Raw genomic sequence first — 14109 nt, forward strand, 5'->3', positions numbered from 1 at the left:
GTATGGAGAGGAGAGGTAGGCATAAAGTCTCAAACAAGGTGAGGAGTTATTGACAACTGTAGCTGCTACAAAGCACAGTTCCATTTTCTCTAACAATGTAGATCCTAATAAGTCTATCATGCTCCAGTGGTAGCATGTCTTCACAACCAAGTATAAATGTCCAATGTAATTTGGCGTGGGTAGTTGTTAAAAAAAAAGTCACACATCTGGTAGGTAAGGAATTGGAAGAGGATTTCAGTGATGTTTTAAAAGGTAGAAAAATGATTAAGTCCCACTGTATAAAATTCTTATACTACCAGTTATAATTTTTTAAATCTTTAATAAATATTAATAATTAAAATGTAATTATAAAGGGCAGAAAGCTAATAGAATTTCTATAAAGTGTATTAATTGCATTCATATCTTTTATGTGTTCATGAATTCATGGTAATCTAGAGAATAATATTGAGCAAAGACTTAAAGAAATAGCTGAGCTGAATATAGATCAAAGCAGCTGTAATGCTGTGTCACTGAGTTACTAAATTTATAAAACTATGCACATTTGACAACAAAATAACATAATTTTATATTTTTCTTATTACTTAAGACTTCTCAATAGGGTCTTTAAAACCCATAGACATTTGTGATACACAATATAAGACACCAAAGATGCCATTTCAGAGTACAAAACCAGCAAAATTTTAATTACCATAGATGGATAAAATAAGACATTCCATTGTAAAACCAAATTTAATCAATATATATTGCTCTACAAATCTAGTCCAACAGAAAGTATTCGAAGGAAATCTTCAACCTAAAGAAGTTAACCAAAATTATGAAAACACAGGAAATAAATTTCTAAACCACACACACACACACGCACACACACGCACACACACACACAGTCTCTCTCTCTCTCTCTCTCTCTCTCTCTCTCTCTCTCTCTCTCTCTCCTCACTACCACCACCACTATCATTACCACCATAAATAAACAAAAGCAACAACGAACAGAAACAATTCAATGGTAGATATCTCTGAATAACAATGCTCACAATTACCTAACAAAAAGGAACACAGACTTATAGAATGTATGCAAAAATAGGATCATATCTTCTGCTGTATCAAAGATGACTTTTTTCCTCAGGGTACATTTATGTCAGCGTAAAAGGTCGGAAAAATTTTTTTAAAGAAAATGGACCTCAGAGGTAAGCTGGTGTAACAATTTTAATGTTGAAGAAAATAGACTTCAGGTCAAAAACTAATCAAAAAGAGATTGAGAAGGACAGTACATACTCATCAAAGAGAAAAATATACAAATATGACATTTCAATTCATAATTTCTATGCCCCAAACACAAGGGACACAAATGTGTAAAAGAACTACTATTATAGGTTAATTACATATTGGCCCTCATACACAGATTATAAAAGACTTAAATATTCCACTCTCATCATTGGCAAAATATTCAGAGAAAGCATAAACAGAAATGCTGTAGCTAAGAGATATTATGAACCAAATTAACCTAAATGATATTTATAGATAATTTCACCCAATATAAAAGAATATACCTTCTTTTCAGCATCCTATAGAACTTTTGCCAAAATTAGTGACATTTTTGATAATAAAGCAAGTATCAACAGATATAAGAAAATAAAACTAATACCCAGCATTCTACCAGATCACCATTGATTACAGCTGATAAACTTGTTGAAACTGAATGACACTCTTCTGAACAAAAAGTGATAAATGAAATGTGAATCAAGACAGAATAAATGAATAAATTAAAGTCCTTCTATAACTTACTGAAGTTAAATACAAGAAAGACAATAAACATGTATGACACAGTGAAAGCAATTCTAAAAAGCAAGTGTACTCCAATATGTGCCTACATATAAAAAATGGGGAGTTTTAATACTTGTTTTAACTTGGCAGTACCACTTAAAACTTTAGAACAGAAGAATAAAGTAACATGCAAAAGGAATAGATAGCCAGAAACTTAGGGCTACAAGTCAATAAAGCAGAAGACAACAAAAACAACACAAAGAATCAATGAAACAAAGAGTTAGTTCTATGAGAAAATTCAATAAATTGACAAGCTTTTATCCAAATTAACTGAAAGGCAGAGGAGTATCTAAATTAACAAATAGGAATGGAAATGGGGAAATAGCAATACTGATGCAATGCAGAGCATCACAAGAACCAATTTTAAAAACTTGAACTCTACCAAATTGGGAAAATCTAAAAGAAATGAATATTTTTTTTCAATACGTACCACTTGCAAAAGTTAAGTCACGATCAGATAGTCAACTTAAACAAACTTATATAGAGCCATTAGTGAAATGGAAGCAGTATTTAAAAATATCCCAGCAAAACTAAGCCCATGGCCAGATGACATTAGAGCTTTATACTATCAGACTTTCACAGAAGTTATTGTAATTACACATCAAGCTATTCTACAAACTAGAAACATAAAGAACATTGCTTAAATATTTTTATGGAGTCACCATTACCCTGATAACTCAACCACATAAAATCCCAGCAATGCAAAATAATTACAGACTAATTTAAGTTAATATCATAGATGTAAATATAATCAATAAAATACTTGAAAACTAATTTAAAGAACATATCAAAATTTCATTTAATGAATCAAGCATTATTCATCACACAAATACAGGGATTATTTATCATATAAAAATCAATAAATGTAACCCACCACATAAACAAACTAGAAGGCAAACTAGAACCCAAATGATCAACTCATTAGAAGTTTTTGACAAAAACTAATACTCTTTCATGATGATAGTCTTGAATATAATAGATACAAAAGACATGCCTAATATGATTAAGGCAGTTTGCAGAAAACTCATAGCCTAAATCAACAAATGAGAGAGAAGTAAATCAATTCCACTATAATGAGAAATAATGTAAGACTGTCCAATCTTCCCTTGTCTATTCATTACAATGCTTGATGTCTTACTTAAAGCAATAAGACAACTGAAGGAGATGAAGGTGATACAACTTAGAAAGGAAGAAATAAAAATAGCTTTATTTTTATATGATATGATAGTATATATAAGGGATCCTAAAACTTCTACCAATAACTTCACACAGATGATGAACACTTTCAGCAAAAATAAAATGGATGCAAATAAATAAATTAATTGAATAATGGATGCAAAAAAGTAACCTTCTTATATGTAAATGACGGAATGAGAAAAAAACATTTATAATAGAATCAAATGATATGAATTTTCTTTGACTAACTCTAACCAAGCTCGTGAAAGACTAGCTAGTGAAAGACCTGGTAGGAAGAAGAGAGAGGAGGAGGTTGGGAGAGGTCACGTATGGGAAGAGACAGGAGGGAAGTCCAGAAGGCCAGGAGAATAAATTGTCATATATAGCAGTGGGGGGTGGAGAACTCAGGGAACCATTAGAAAGTCCCAGACGGCAGCAAAGTGAAAGGCTCTGACTACCTGAGATACAATTCACAGACTACATGAAGCTCAAGAACAATAAAGAACAAAGTGTGTATGCTGCAGTTCTTCATGGAAGGGGGAACAAAATGCTCACAGTGTCTACCTCCTCTGAGGGGACTGGGAGGGACATCCGAGAAAGAGAAGACGGGGAGGAGAAAAAAGGGAGGCAGAATCAGGTATAGCAAGAGACATGGATGAAACTTAACAGATGTGTGTAGCAATGGGGGATGGAGAACTGGCGGTTGCCACCAATATGTCCCATATGTCAGGAGAGCAAGAGTATCCCAGGATCCAACAGGGAGGATATTAGCTGAAATGAACAACAAATGGGAGAGAGAACCTGTAGAGAGCATATACAGAGGTTAGGCAAGGCCCCCGTTTGGGGGATGGGGCCACACACTCATCTCCAAACTTTTAACCCAGAATTGCTCCTGTCCAAAGGAAATACGGGGACAAACAGTGAAACAGAGACTGAAGGAAAGACCATCCAGAGACTTCCCTACCTGGGGATCCATCCAATATACAGACACCAAACCCAGACACTATTCCTGATGCCAAGAAGTGCTTGCTGACAGGAACCCGATATAGCTGTTTCCTGAGAATCTCTGCTAGAGCCTGACCAGTACAGATGTGAATGCTCACAGCCAACCATTGGACTGAGCGTGGGGACCCCACTGTAAGACTTAGAGAAAGGACTGAAGGAACACAAGGGATTTGCAACCCCATAAGAAGAACAACAATATCAACCAACCAGGTCCCCTACATCAGAGCTCCCAGGGACTAAACCACCAGCCAAAGAGTACACATGGAGAGACAGATGGCTCCAGCTGCACATGTAGCAGAAGATTGCATTGTCTGCCATCTATGGGAGGGGAGGCCCTCGGTCCTGTGAAGGCCCGATGTGCCAGTGTAGGGAAATGCTAGGGCAGTTAGGCAGGTGTGGGTGCATGCATGGGGGAGCACCCTCACAGAAGCAGGGGGAAGGGGTGGGATAGGCGAGTTGCGGAGGGGAAACTGGGAAATGGGATAACATTTGAAATGTAAACTAATAAAGTATTCAATAAAAAACCTCTTAGAATGTTTAAAATCAACAACACAAGTGATTGCTTTTGACGGCAAGGATGTAGAATGAGGGGACATTTATCCATTGCTCTCTGGAGGACGAACTTGCATGCTACTATAGAAATAAAACTGTCAGTTCCTCAGATGTGGGAAACAATCTACCTCAAGAACAAGATATAACACATTTGGGCATACACCAAAGAATATTCAACCTACCATAGGGTCCCTTCCTCAGCTATGTTCATTGCTTCTTTGTTCACAATAACCAGAAATTGAAACCAACATAGATAACCTCCAACAAAGGAATGATTTAAACATTGTGGTACATTTATATACCGAAGTATTATTTGGCTATTTAAAACTGACTCATGAAATTTGCAAGCAAATGGATGTAAATTTTAAAAGAATATTCAGAATGAGGTAACCAAGACAAAGAAAGATAAATAAAGTATATGTTGTCTTATATGTGAAGAATAGCCACTAAGTTTCAACCAAGCTGCCATCCAGAATCCTATTAAGGTTAGGTGTAGATGAAGAGTTGGGGGACTATCCCAGAAAAGAGAGAATAGAAGAGATTTTATGGGTAGACTTGAAGTAGGGGTGGAAAAGAAGGATCAGAGAGGGGTGATAAAATTGTGGGGAGAGACCTAAAACTAGGCTATATTTGAGTGGTAATGTGGAGATAAATCACAGCAGAGGCTCCCTAGAATACACAAAAGCAATCCTAAAGTCTTCAAATAATGGAGGAGACGGTGTCCCAACCTGCCACGTCTTGTTACCAAAGGAAACTTTTAGTAACAGGATTGGGTTACATCCAATTAAGTTGTTGGGCAAAAGTGTCCCCAAACAACCCAGGACTTTCCCAGAAAAAACACAAAACAAAAACAAACAAACAAACAAACAAAAAACCTAGCCACTCTTCACAATTGACAGCAAGGTTCTGTAGCTGATAATGCCAGCCATGCATTTCATTGAACATGGAGAGGTCTAGGTATTGCCTAATTTAACCTTCACTCCTGGGTTTATGTTTCTTTGTGTGGGAAATGCTTTTTAGGGAGCAAAAGAAGAACAAATTTGTCAATCTAGACCAAAAAAAATTGGATTTGAGTTATAGACTACTCGTTAAAATGGAACCCATACGGAAAACTGTTTGAATGGCCAAAACCCTAGGATTAGATAGCTCAGCGACCTAGGGTAAACCCTAATACCTCTGTTCAAAAAGAAAGCAAGAAAAACTGTAGTGATTTTGTTTTATCTTATTATATTCTAAGTTGTTATGTTTTGTTTTTAAAATATAAGTCGATTAAATCTGAGCACTTTAAGTGTTTTATGTTTTCTTTTCGTTCTTGTTTTGTTTTTCAGTACTTTTGTTTAGTAATGCTGGAATTGATTCCAGGACTTAATAGTTATATCTATAAACAAAATGGATTAATATTAAAAGTGATGTTCCTTTGAGAGGGAAGTGAACAGCATACATTCTCTTGTTTTTCAGTTTGAAATAAATGAATAAAATGAATGCTAAATCACTTATGTTTTGTACAAACTATAGAAATTTATTTCTGTTTCAGTGCACTAGGATGGGTATCATGTGAAGAATATATATATAGGAAACATCCCATGGGAAGATCACAGTATCATTTCATTTATGTTTACCCTGAAACTTTTAGCTATTGTAAGGTGCTGGTGAAAGGATTCAGTGTTTATACAATTCAAAAACAGCACAGTAACCTCATAGGTACAGCTGACACTTTTTAAGAGGGTCACAAATGTCCCTGAAACTTAGGAGGATTTTCTCTGTATTCCCAACTTTCTGCTCTATGTTTCCAGTCAGCCACAGAAAGGAAAACTCATCAGAGATGCTGAAACTTGCAATATTCCTTCCTTTACCAGTGCTAGAACTTTTTATCAGGGACTACTCCAGCGGCTGCTGGGCTGGTGCAGTCTTGTCTCCCATAGAAGAAAGCAGCTTACCCACAGATAAACTGTCCATTTGTAGTCTGAATGACACTCAGTACACCTAACCAGATTAGATTCTCATATTACAATCCAAGTTCCATTAGTCTCCACAGAAAACATTGTAATGACATAATCAAGACCTTGTCTAAGTAACTTGAGTATTTGTAAATGTGAATATAAATGAAAAATGTACAAGCAAAAATCATTTCCATGTCTTTTGTTTCAAACTGACTTGAAAGCTATGTCAGAGATCTCTTAAAGAACTTACCTCAAACATTTCAAGAAACATGTAGAGACATTTAATGAAAAAGAAGCAGGTTCATTAATCTTATTTCAAGTACCAAAATCTCTGATTGTCTTAAGATGAAAAGTAATTGGAAAGCTTGCAATTCCAATATGAATAATAAAAACATAATCAAAACAAGTGGAGCTCATAAAATTAACCCAAATCAGGGTTTTTATTAGTCACAAGTGAAGTGGGACCTGTGGTGGTATAATTTATGATTAATGTTTATTTATTGAACATGAGTTTATTGTTCCACTTTGAGAAAGATCAGAATTTTTAAAGCTGAAATAAATCTTCTTGTGTTTGGTAAGAACATAACTTCCTTCTTGACCATATGTCTCTTAATGAATTCTAAAGCTTTCACTCATTCATTTCTTTCAAAATGGCAGCAATTTTTTCTCCCATACAATCATAGACCTAGAATATCTGTGGTCTAGTCTTATACCACTATGTGTACTCTTATCTCACAAGACAGCCTGTCTTAACTTATCAAAGTTTAGGTTATAATTGAAGCCTAATTTTTTTATTTATCAGTAAATATCATTTGGTATCTTTAGGCTGCTGTGCCAATTGAAATCTTATGGTGTTCTACCTCATCTACTTTTCCCATTCCTCTAATTCAAATGAATCTTTGTGTGCATTTTAGATTTTCTAACATATTTCTATTAAAATAAGTTAAAATAATTTATACAGGATCTAAGTTGTTTTAGAAAATTTATTCACACTTGATCTCTGAAAACCTACAATAAACATGTAAAACATAGACTTTTAGAAAAAAATGGTTGCTGGTACATCAAATTTTTATTTTTAAATAAGTATTTCAGACCCATTTAGTAGCATGCTGAATTCTAGACATGGTAATCAGCCAAAATATCTCTTGAACATCCTTGTGGGCCAGTGGACTTTTTAACTAGGAAGTATTTTACAGATTGTTTTACTCAATTTTTTTTTACCAAATTCATTTTTATATATATGTAATGCAGAATTGGTATATCATTTTTGTTTATTTTTATATTTCATTTTTAATTAATCATTCTATTCATTTATTTTGGTATGATATCCCCCTTCCCAGTTACCTCTCCACACATCCCTGATTTCATCCCTCCTTTCCCCATCCCTTAGAGGTATGAGGGTGTTCTTTCCCCACTAACTCACTCCCCTTCACTGGTCTAGCATTTCCCTATGCTGGGGCATCAGACCTCCACAGGATGAAGCACCTTCTCTCTCAGTGATGTCAGATAAGGCCGGAAGGAGTTGAAGGGGATCATAACTCCATAGGGAGAACAATATCAACTAACAGGACCACCCAAAGCTTCCAGAGACGAAACTACCAACCAAAGAGTACACATGGAGGGATCCATGGCTCCAGATTCATATGTAACAGAGGATGGCCTTATCCCCCACCACTTTCTTAAATCTGAAGTCACTTTTCCCAAGACTATTCTTCATCCTATATGAGACTCCTGCTACAGTATTATTGGTAATTTAAATAAATCTATTCCTTGACTTTGGATGTAAACTGTCCCTCCTAACTACTTTGAAGTATATGGTTTATAAATAAACAAATATGCTCTAATACTTCTTCCTCTTGAGAAATCATATTTAATGATACTATCACTTATCAGTGACCATATAACATTATCAGTGACAACATACCTTTTCTCTATAGTAAATCTCTCAGCTAAAGTGTTACCGAATGGAGATACTTTAATATTAACACCATAGTTTTTAACTATTGTCTTTTCATTCCAAAATTAACTTTACTGGTCAAAATTCTCTTATTAATATTTCCTAGGTTTCGAGGAAGATTTCTTATTTGAATTCCTCACTGTGATAATCATAAGAATTCACAGACTTCCATCTTTAGCAGCTATTCTATTTTCTATTCTGTACATGATAATTTTATTGTGGTTTTAATAAGACATCTTATTCCTTATTTTTTATATATTTACATATAAAATATATTCGATATATTTATTTATCCTTTTGATATATTTATATATTATATATTATATATGTGTACTTTATACTGTGTTTATTAAGAACTTCTAAATATTTTAATCTACAATTGGATTTTTACAAGTAATTTTAAAAAAGCTTCTAAGGGAGGAGATATAAGTTCACAGTGAACACTTCCTGTTTTTCTAGAGGACTAAATTTTAGTTCCCGACACTTAAATAAAGTTTCCCATAATTGCCTATAGCTCAAGTTCCAGAAAATCCAATATGCTTTGATCTCCATAATAATTCATATACATGTAAATGCACAAAATAATTAATTACAATTTTAACAATACTCTTAACAGACATTATTGTAGACATGCTCATGCATGTGTGTGCCACTTATGATTTATATATAAATTCCTCACTATGTACTTATTTTAATTAAAAGGAAGCTAGAAAAACCTTTTTGTAGCATTTATTATATATAACCTTATTCTTCAAGTATATTATTGGAGAAGAATTTATTGCAGGTTTAAAAATTCATAATGATTAATTAGTGGATTTATGCTTCCTTTCCTCTTTAATAAAAAACATTTCTGAGTGCCAATACTGAATTTTTATGTCATTTTTATTAACTCCATGATGAAACAAACAACCAAAATTTCAGCAAAGTTATGCATTTGTATTCTGTGTACTAAATATTACCAAAGAGACACTTGTGTAATAATAAAACTGAACTAATTAAGTATTGTTCAACTTTGATTTAGACGAAGTAGTAAATTTAGCATGTTAAAGACAGCTGTAGTCAGAGAATGTTTAAGTCTCATCACTTCTCTCCAGAGCAAGGCTGCCTGAGAGCACAACCACAATGCCATTGACAAATAATTTGACACCTTAATGAAATTAATTTTACTAGAATAAGTTAGCAAATCTTTATATGAGGGTCATTGATTTTGGCTTTGTTTTCAACTGCTCACACTTTTCTAAAGATGTGAGCAGACTACTATATATCTGGTGGCTATTATACCCCTAACTCTATTGCAGATTCCCATCCTCACTTTGACTATCCCCCTAATTGGAGTACTAACCCCTAGCCTGCAGACAAGAACATTTCTGAGTGACCAGGACATTATATTCACAAGTGACTGGTAGCCCTCTAAAGAGCAAATGGTGCTAGAAAAGTAGAGCAGCAATTCTCCCCTCACTTCTGCCACATTATATTTCAAGTATGTCAGTTATGTGAGAGAAACAACTGTGAATATGTTGACATGAATTTGCAAGGCAACCTTTAAAGATACTGCATTCTGATTCACATTAAGGGAACACTGTTTTATTCTTTCATAAGCAATGCATGCCTCCGACTAAACATTAATTTTTCTTTGGTCTTATCTTTAAGCAGGCCCTTTCAATTTGTAATTTGTAATACACTAATTATAAGGTACCCCTATATTTTGCCTTTCTCATTTCACTAAGGGAAGATGGAGAAAGAATTTCAATCACATCATATTTGCAGATTTCAGCTTTCTTCAGATTTATTCTGATCAAAGCCCTGTGCTCCTCTTTTGATCATCATCAGTGAAATCAGTTTCTGTGAAGACATCAAGGTGAATGCCTCTTGCAAGTCAATAGGGATTGGAATTACCCTCCCCCAGATGTTAATTCCACTGGGCATGAACTTCATACTGTTTCTAAAGGTCGGAGAAGAAATCAGTTACCCAAACACTGTACTAGAAAGAAACTTTCAAAAACAATGTAAAATACAAGTTTATTTATCTTTCATCTTTATACTAGAAATATTGAAATTATTCGGAAAGTGCCTTTGTAAGTTGAGCATTTCTTAACATAATAGGACTCTGGTCATTATTATCCAATGTTTATGGTTAAACTACAGTATATTTGGCTGTGTTGAACACCTGGATAGCATAGGATTTGTTTACTGTTTTCATAATGAGATCTATACCAAATTGCATTTTCAATAAATCTCAATCTAAAACCTGATATACTTAATCATTTACATGGAAAACAGGGAATACACTTCAGTTTTTAGGTGCAGAAATGGGATTTCTGAGCAAGAACCAGGTAGCACAGGTACTGAGGCCAACAATGAAAAAGTGCACATCATGAAACTAATCATCTTTAGAAGAAGTCAGACAAGCATTTGAGTTTAGAGGCATGAATGGGGAAAAGTCCTTACTAATCATAAGCATATTTCTAAAAGAGGGTCCGTACTTTGAGTTCATTAAAATTAATATTATATATTAAATATATACATGTATATACTATTACTTAGAGCTTTCATCTTGTCTCTGTCAGAATGGCTAAGACAAAGAAATAAAATCGAGAAACAAAAACAATGATAACAAATGATGGTGTGGATGTAGGGAAGAAGGATTTTTATTCATTGCTGTTAGAACTCAATTTGTTACAACTGCTATAAAAATCAGTCTGGGGTTGCTCAGAACTTTGAGAACAGATCTATGACGTGATCCAGCATTACTACCTCTGGCCATATCCTCAATGAAAGTCTATATCATAAAATAAGTATACTTCTCAATTATGAGGGCTCCTGATCTAATCACAATATCCAGGAAATGGAAACAGCCTCATATTTCATATGAACAGATGACAAAAAAGTACATTTATGAAATGTAATATTATTCATATATAAATAAACATGAAATATGAAATGTTCAGATAAGTCATTGAGGTGGAAATAATCACTTTAAATGAGGAACCTACAATTAATTGTAAAGACAAACATTTCATATTTTCTCACATATATGAAGAATATATTAGGACAGTTAGACAAATGTGTTAAATTAGTATATGTATAGATGCTGATATAAATTTTAAGGGCCTCTGTCAGGGACTTCAAAATAGAGGAGAAATAACTCAGGTGGTGTAATGTGCAAAAGAGATAATAGTATGGGCTGGACAAGGGCACTGTAAAGGGGAATGGTATTGAACCATTAAAACTTCAAAGGTCACATCAAAACATACTACTGTATAAAATTAAAATAAAAAAGAGGCCATGGTTTGGAGAACAAGGCGTGTATGTTTGCGTTTCGGGGATGGACAAAACAAAGGAGATTATGGTGTAATCATATTTTAATTTAAAGCAAAAGAACACTTAAAATTAGAAGAAAATTATGAAGTCAAGCAAGGGAGTGGAATGAAAACAGAGGGATGGATTTGCCAAACAGCTAGTATACATATATAAATGAAATTCTCAAACATAAATGTAAATAAAATAAAAAGATGAAGAGTTTCTAATCAGAGAGTCTTGGATACTTCTTACTAGAAGAGGACCATGTAATTTATATTATAGTTCTAGTTAGTTACTTTGTTTTGGTCATGTTTTAAATTTGGTAGGAAAATCAAAAGCTAAAGAAACTCGTGATTGGTATATTTTCCTCAACTAAATGAAACTTCAAATATTTACTAAGTTAATTTAGATAATTACAAATTTTAGAGTTACACATAATTGGAAAATTAAAATACATTATTTTTCTACATATAGCATGAAATTATTAGTCTATGATAAATTATATTAATACAGAAATATATTTTTTTCAAATAACACTTTTGCATATGTTGATCAATTACATTCATAGGTGACCACATTGGATATATTTCATCTTTTTATTTCTCTCACGGAGTAGAAACTAGAAATGGCAATTTACTGTCTTGAAAAATGCAATTGAATTGACAGAAATAACTTCCAGTGAAAATAAACAAGCAGTAAGGAATATAGTCACAGAAAAAATTGTCCTATACTGCTTGCAATTTGAAACAGTGCCTAAAACAATTTGCTTTTTATTTTATTTGCTTATACTTGGGACAGTTATCTTGGGATCATATTTTGTTGCTATTTGAAAATCTCCACCCTACCCTAGGATAGCCATGTAACCGTGACACTTAACTTGGAAAAGGTATTTACCAGTGTTAGTGTTCCAATTATTATCACTCTATCTAGTTCATCCTCGTTTTGTTAGGAAGGATTAGGACGTTTTTGTTTCTGTTTTCTTCCGCTGAAGTCACCTTCCTAATGGCATATTTATTGTTTTCCAAACTCATGGAGAAGTTCAACTTTCAATTTGTGTGTGACCTCCCACAGCCATCAATTCCAGTTGTTACATGTTGTTTATCTATTTAACCTTAGACTAACCGTGCCATAGTTGAGCTGCTGTCTGGGATGCGTCTTTGCTACCAAGGTCTGGCAATTCTAATTTAGAGTGTGGAGGGCCTAATAATAAGGAAGTGTAGTCTGCAAATAGAAAGCAGTAACAGAAGGATTTAGACACAGATTCTTCTCTCTTGTCACAGATAGTGATAACGCATTTCCTGAACATGGAACTGTCCAAACTTTGTTCTAGGCTCCACACTGACTTCTTTGGCTAGATTCTCCCTGGAAGAGTAGCCACCCACAGGCCTAGGTAACAGTTTCCCCAGAGCACTGCAGTTTCTACTCATTATGTATCGATTTGAAAGTTGTCTTCTCTAAAAGAATGGACAGTACAGATTGAGATTAAAATCTCCCTTTTATGTATAAATTAGGAAAAGTCAGATTGCTGTATTTAATGAGGGCTATAAATACCAGAAATAGAGCAACTCTTGGAAAATCCCTAAGTTCCATGTTCTACACTGTTTATGGCATATTATATGCTCAAATTTTAACTCTATCTACCACCACATGCAACATACTAGAAAGTACATTTACATCCATGATCACTCCACTTTATCAAAGAATCTGCAGCTAAAACTCATAATGGAGGCTTGAAACCACACTCATAAGTGCCACTAGGAATGTGCATATATTCTCACATATAACTCAAAAGGATCAAGTAAAATTTCAAAATAAGCACTGGAAAAGATTGACACCAGTAACTAATATTAAAATGCAATAATGATAAATAATAAGATGAAAACATACACTTCTGACATTTCTCATTCAACATTGTGGATCAGAACTGACTTTGCATCAATAAAAACTGAAAAGTCCAAGTTACGATGAGGAACAACTATTATATCTCCCAGTTGTTTGCCTTTAAGTAATAACTGCTCTATGTATAATGAAGGGTGACTGAAGATCCATGACTGTTCTATGTATTCATGCAATAAATAAAAGTGTTAAAATGCACATGCTTTTTCTTTATTTATTGTCCTCATATATAGTGCATTATATGATGATGATGGTGATGATGATGATGATGGATAACAAAATGTGAAAATAAAATCTTGATATCTGTTTCTTTCTGGCCAAACACTCCTGAGCATTAAGCCGTCCCTAGAACATGAGTGACATTTCATTGGAGAAAACTTATCCCTGTCATTCTACCTCCCAGCAGCTATCAACTGTAAATGGCTACATTTTTAGTGTAAAATTTTGTGTCCACTTTTCCTT

At 34.0% G+C, this 14109-nt stretch overlaps 1 protein-coding gene across 1 annotated transcript in view; it reads right to left on the reverse strand.

The window, feature by feature from the left end:
• The window catches only part of Klhl1 (kelch-like family member 1), a 429891-nt gene that overhangs the window by 135383 nt on the left and 280399 nt on the right, over positions 1-14109 (reverse strand).

This window comes from Rattus norvegicus, chromosome 15, assembly GCF_021556685.1.
Source record: "Rattus norvegicus strain SHRSP/BbbUtx chromosome 15, alternate assembly SHRSP_T2T, whole genome shotgun sequence".
NCBI classification, from domain to species: domain Eukaryota; kingdom Metazoa; phylum Chordata; class Mammalia; order Rodentia; family Muridae; genus Rattus; species Rattus norvegicus.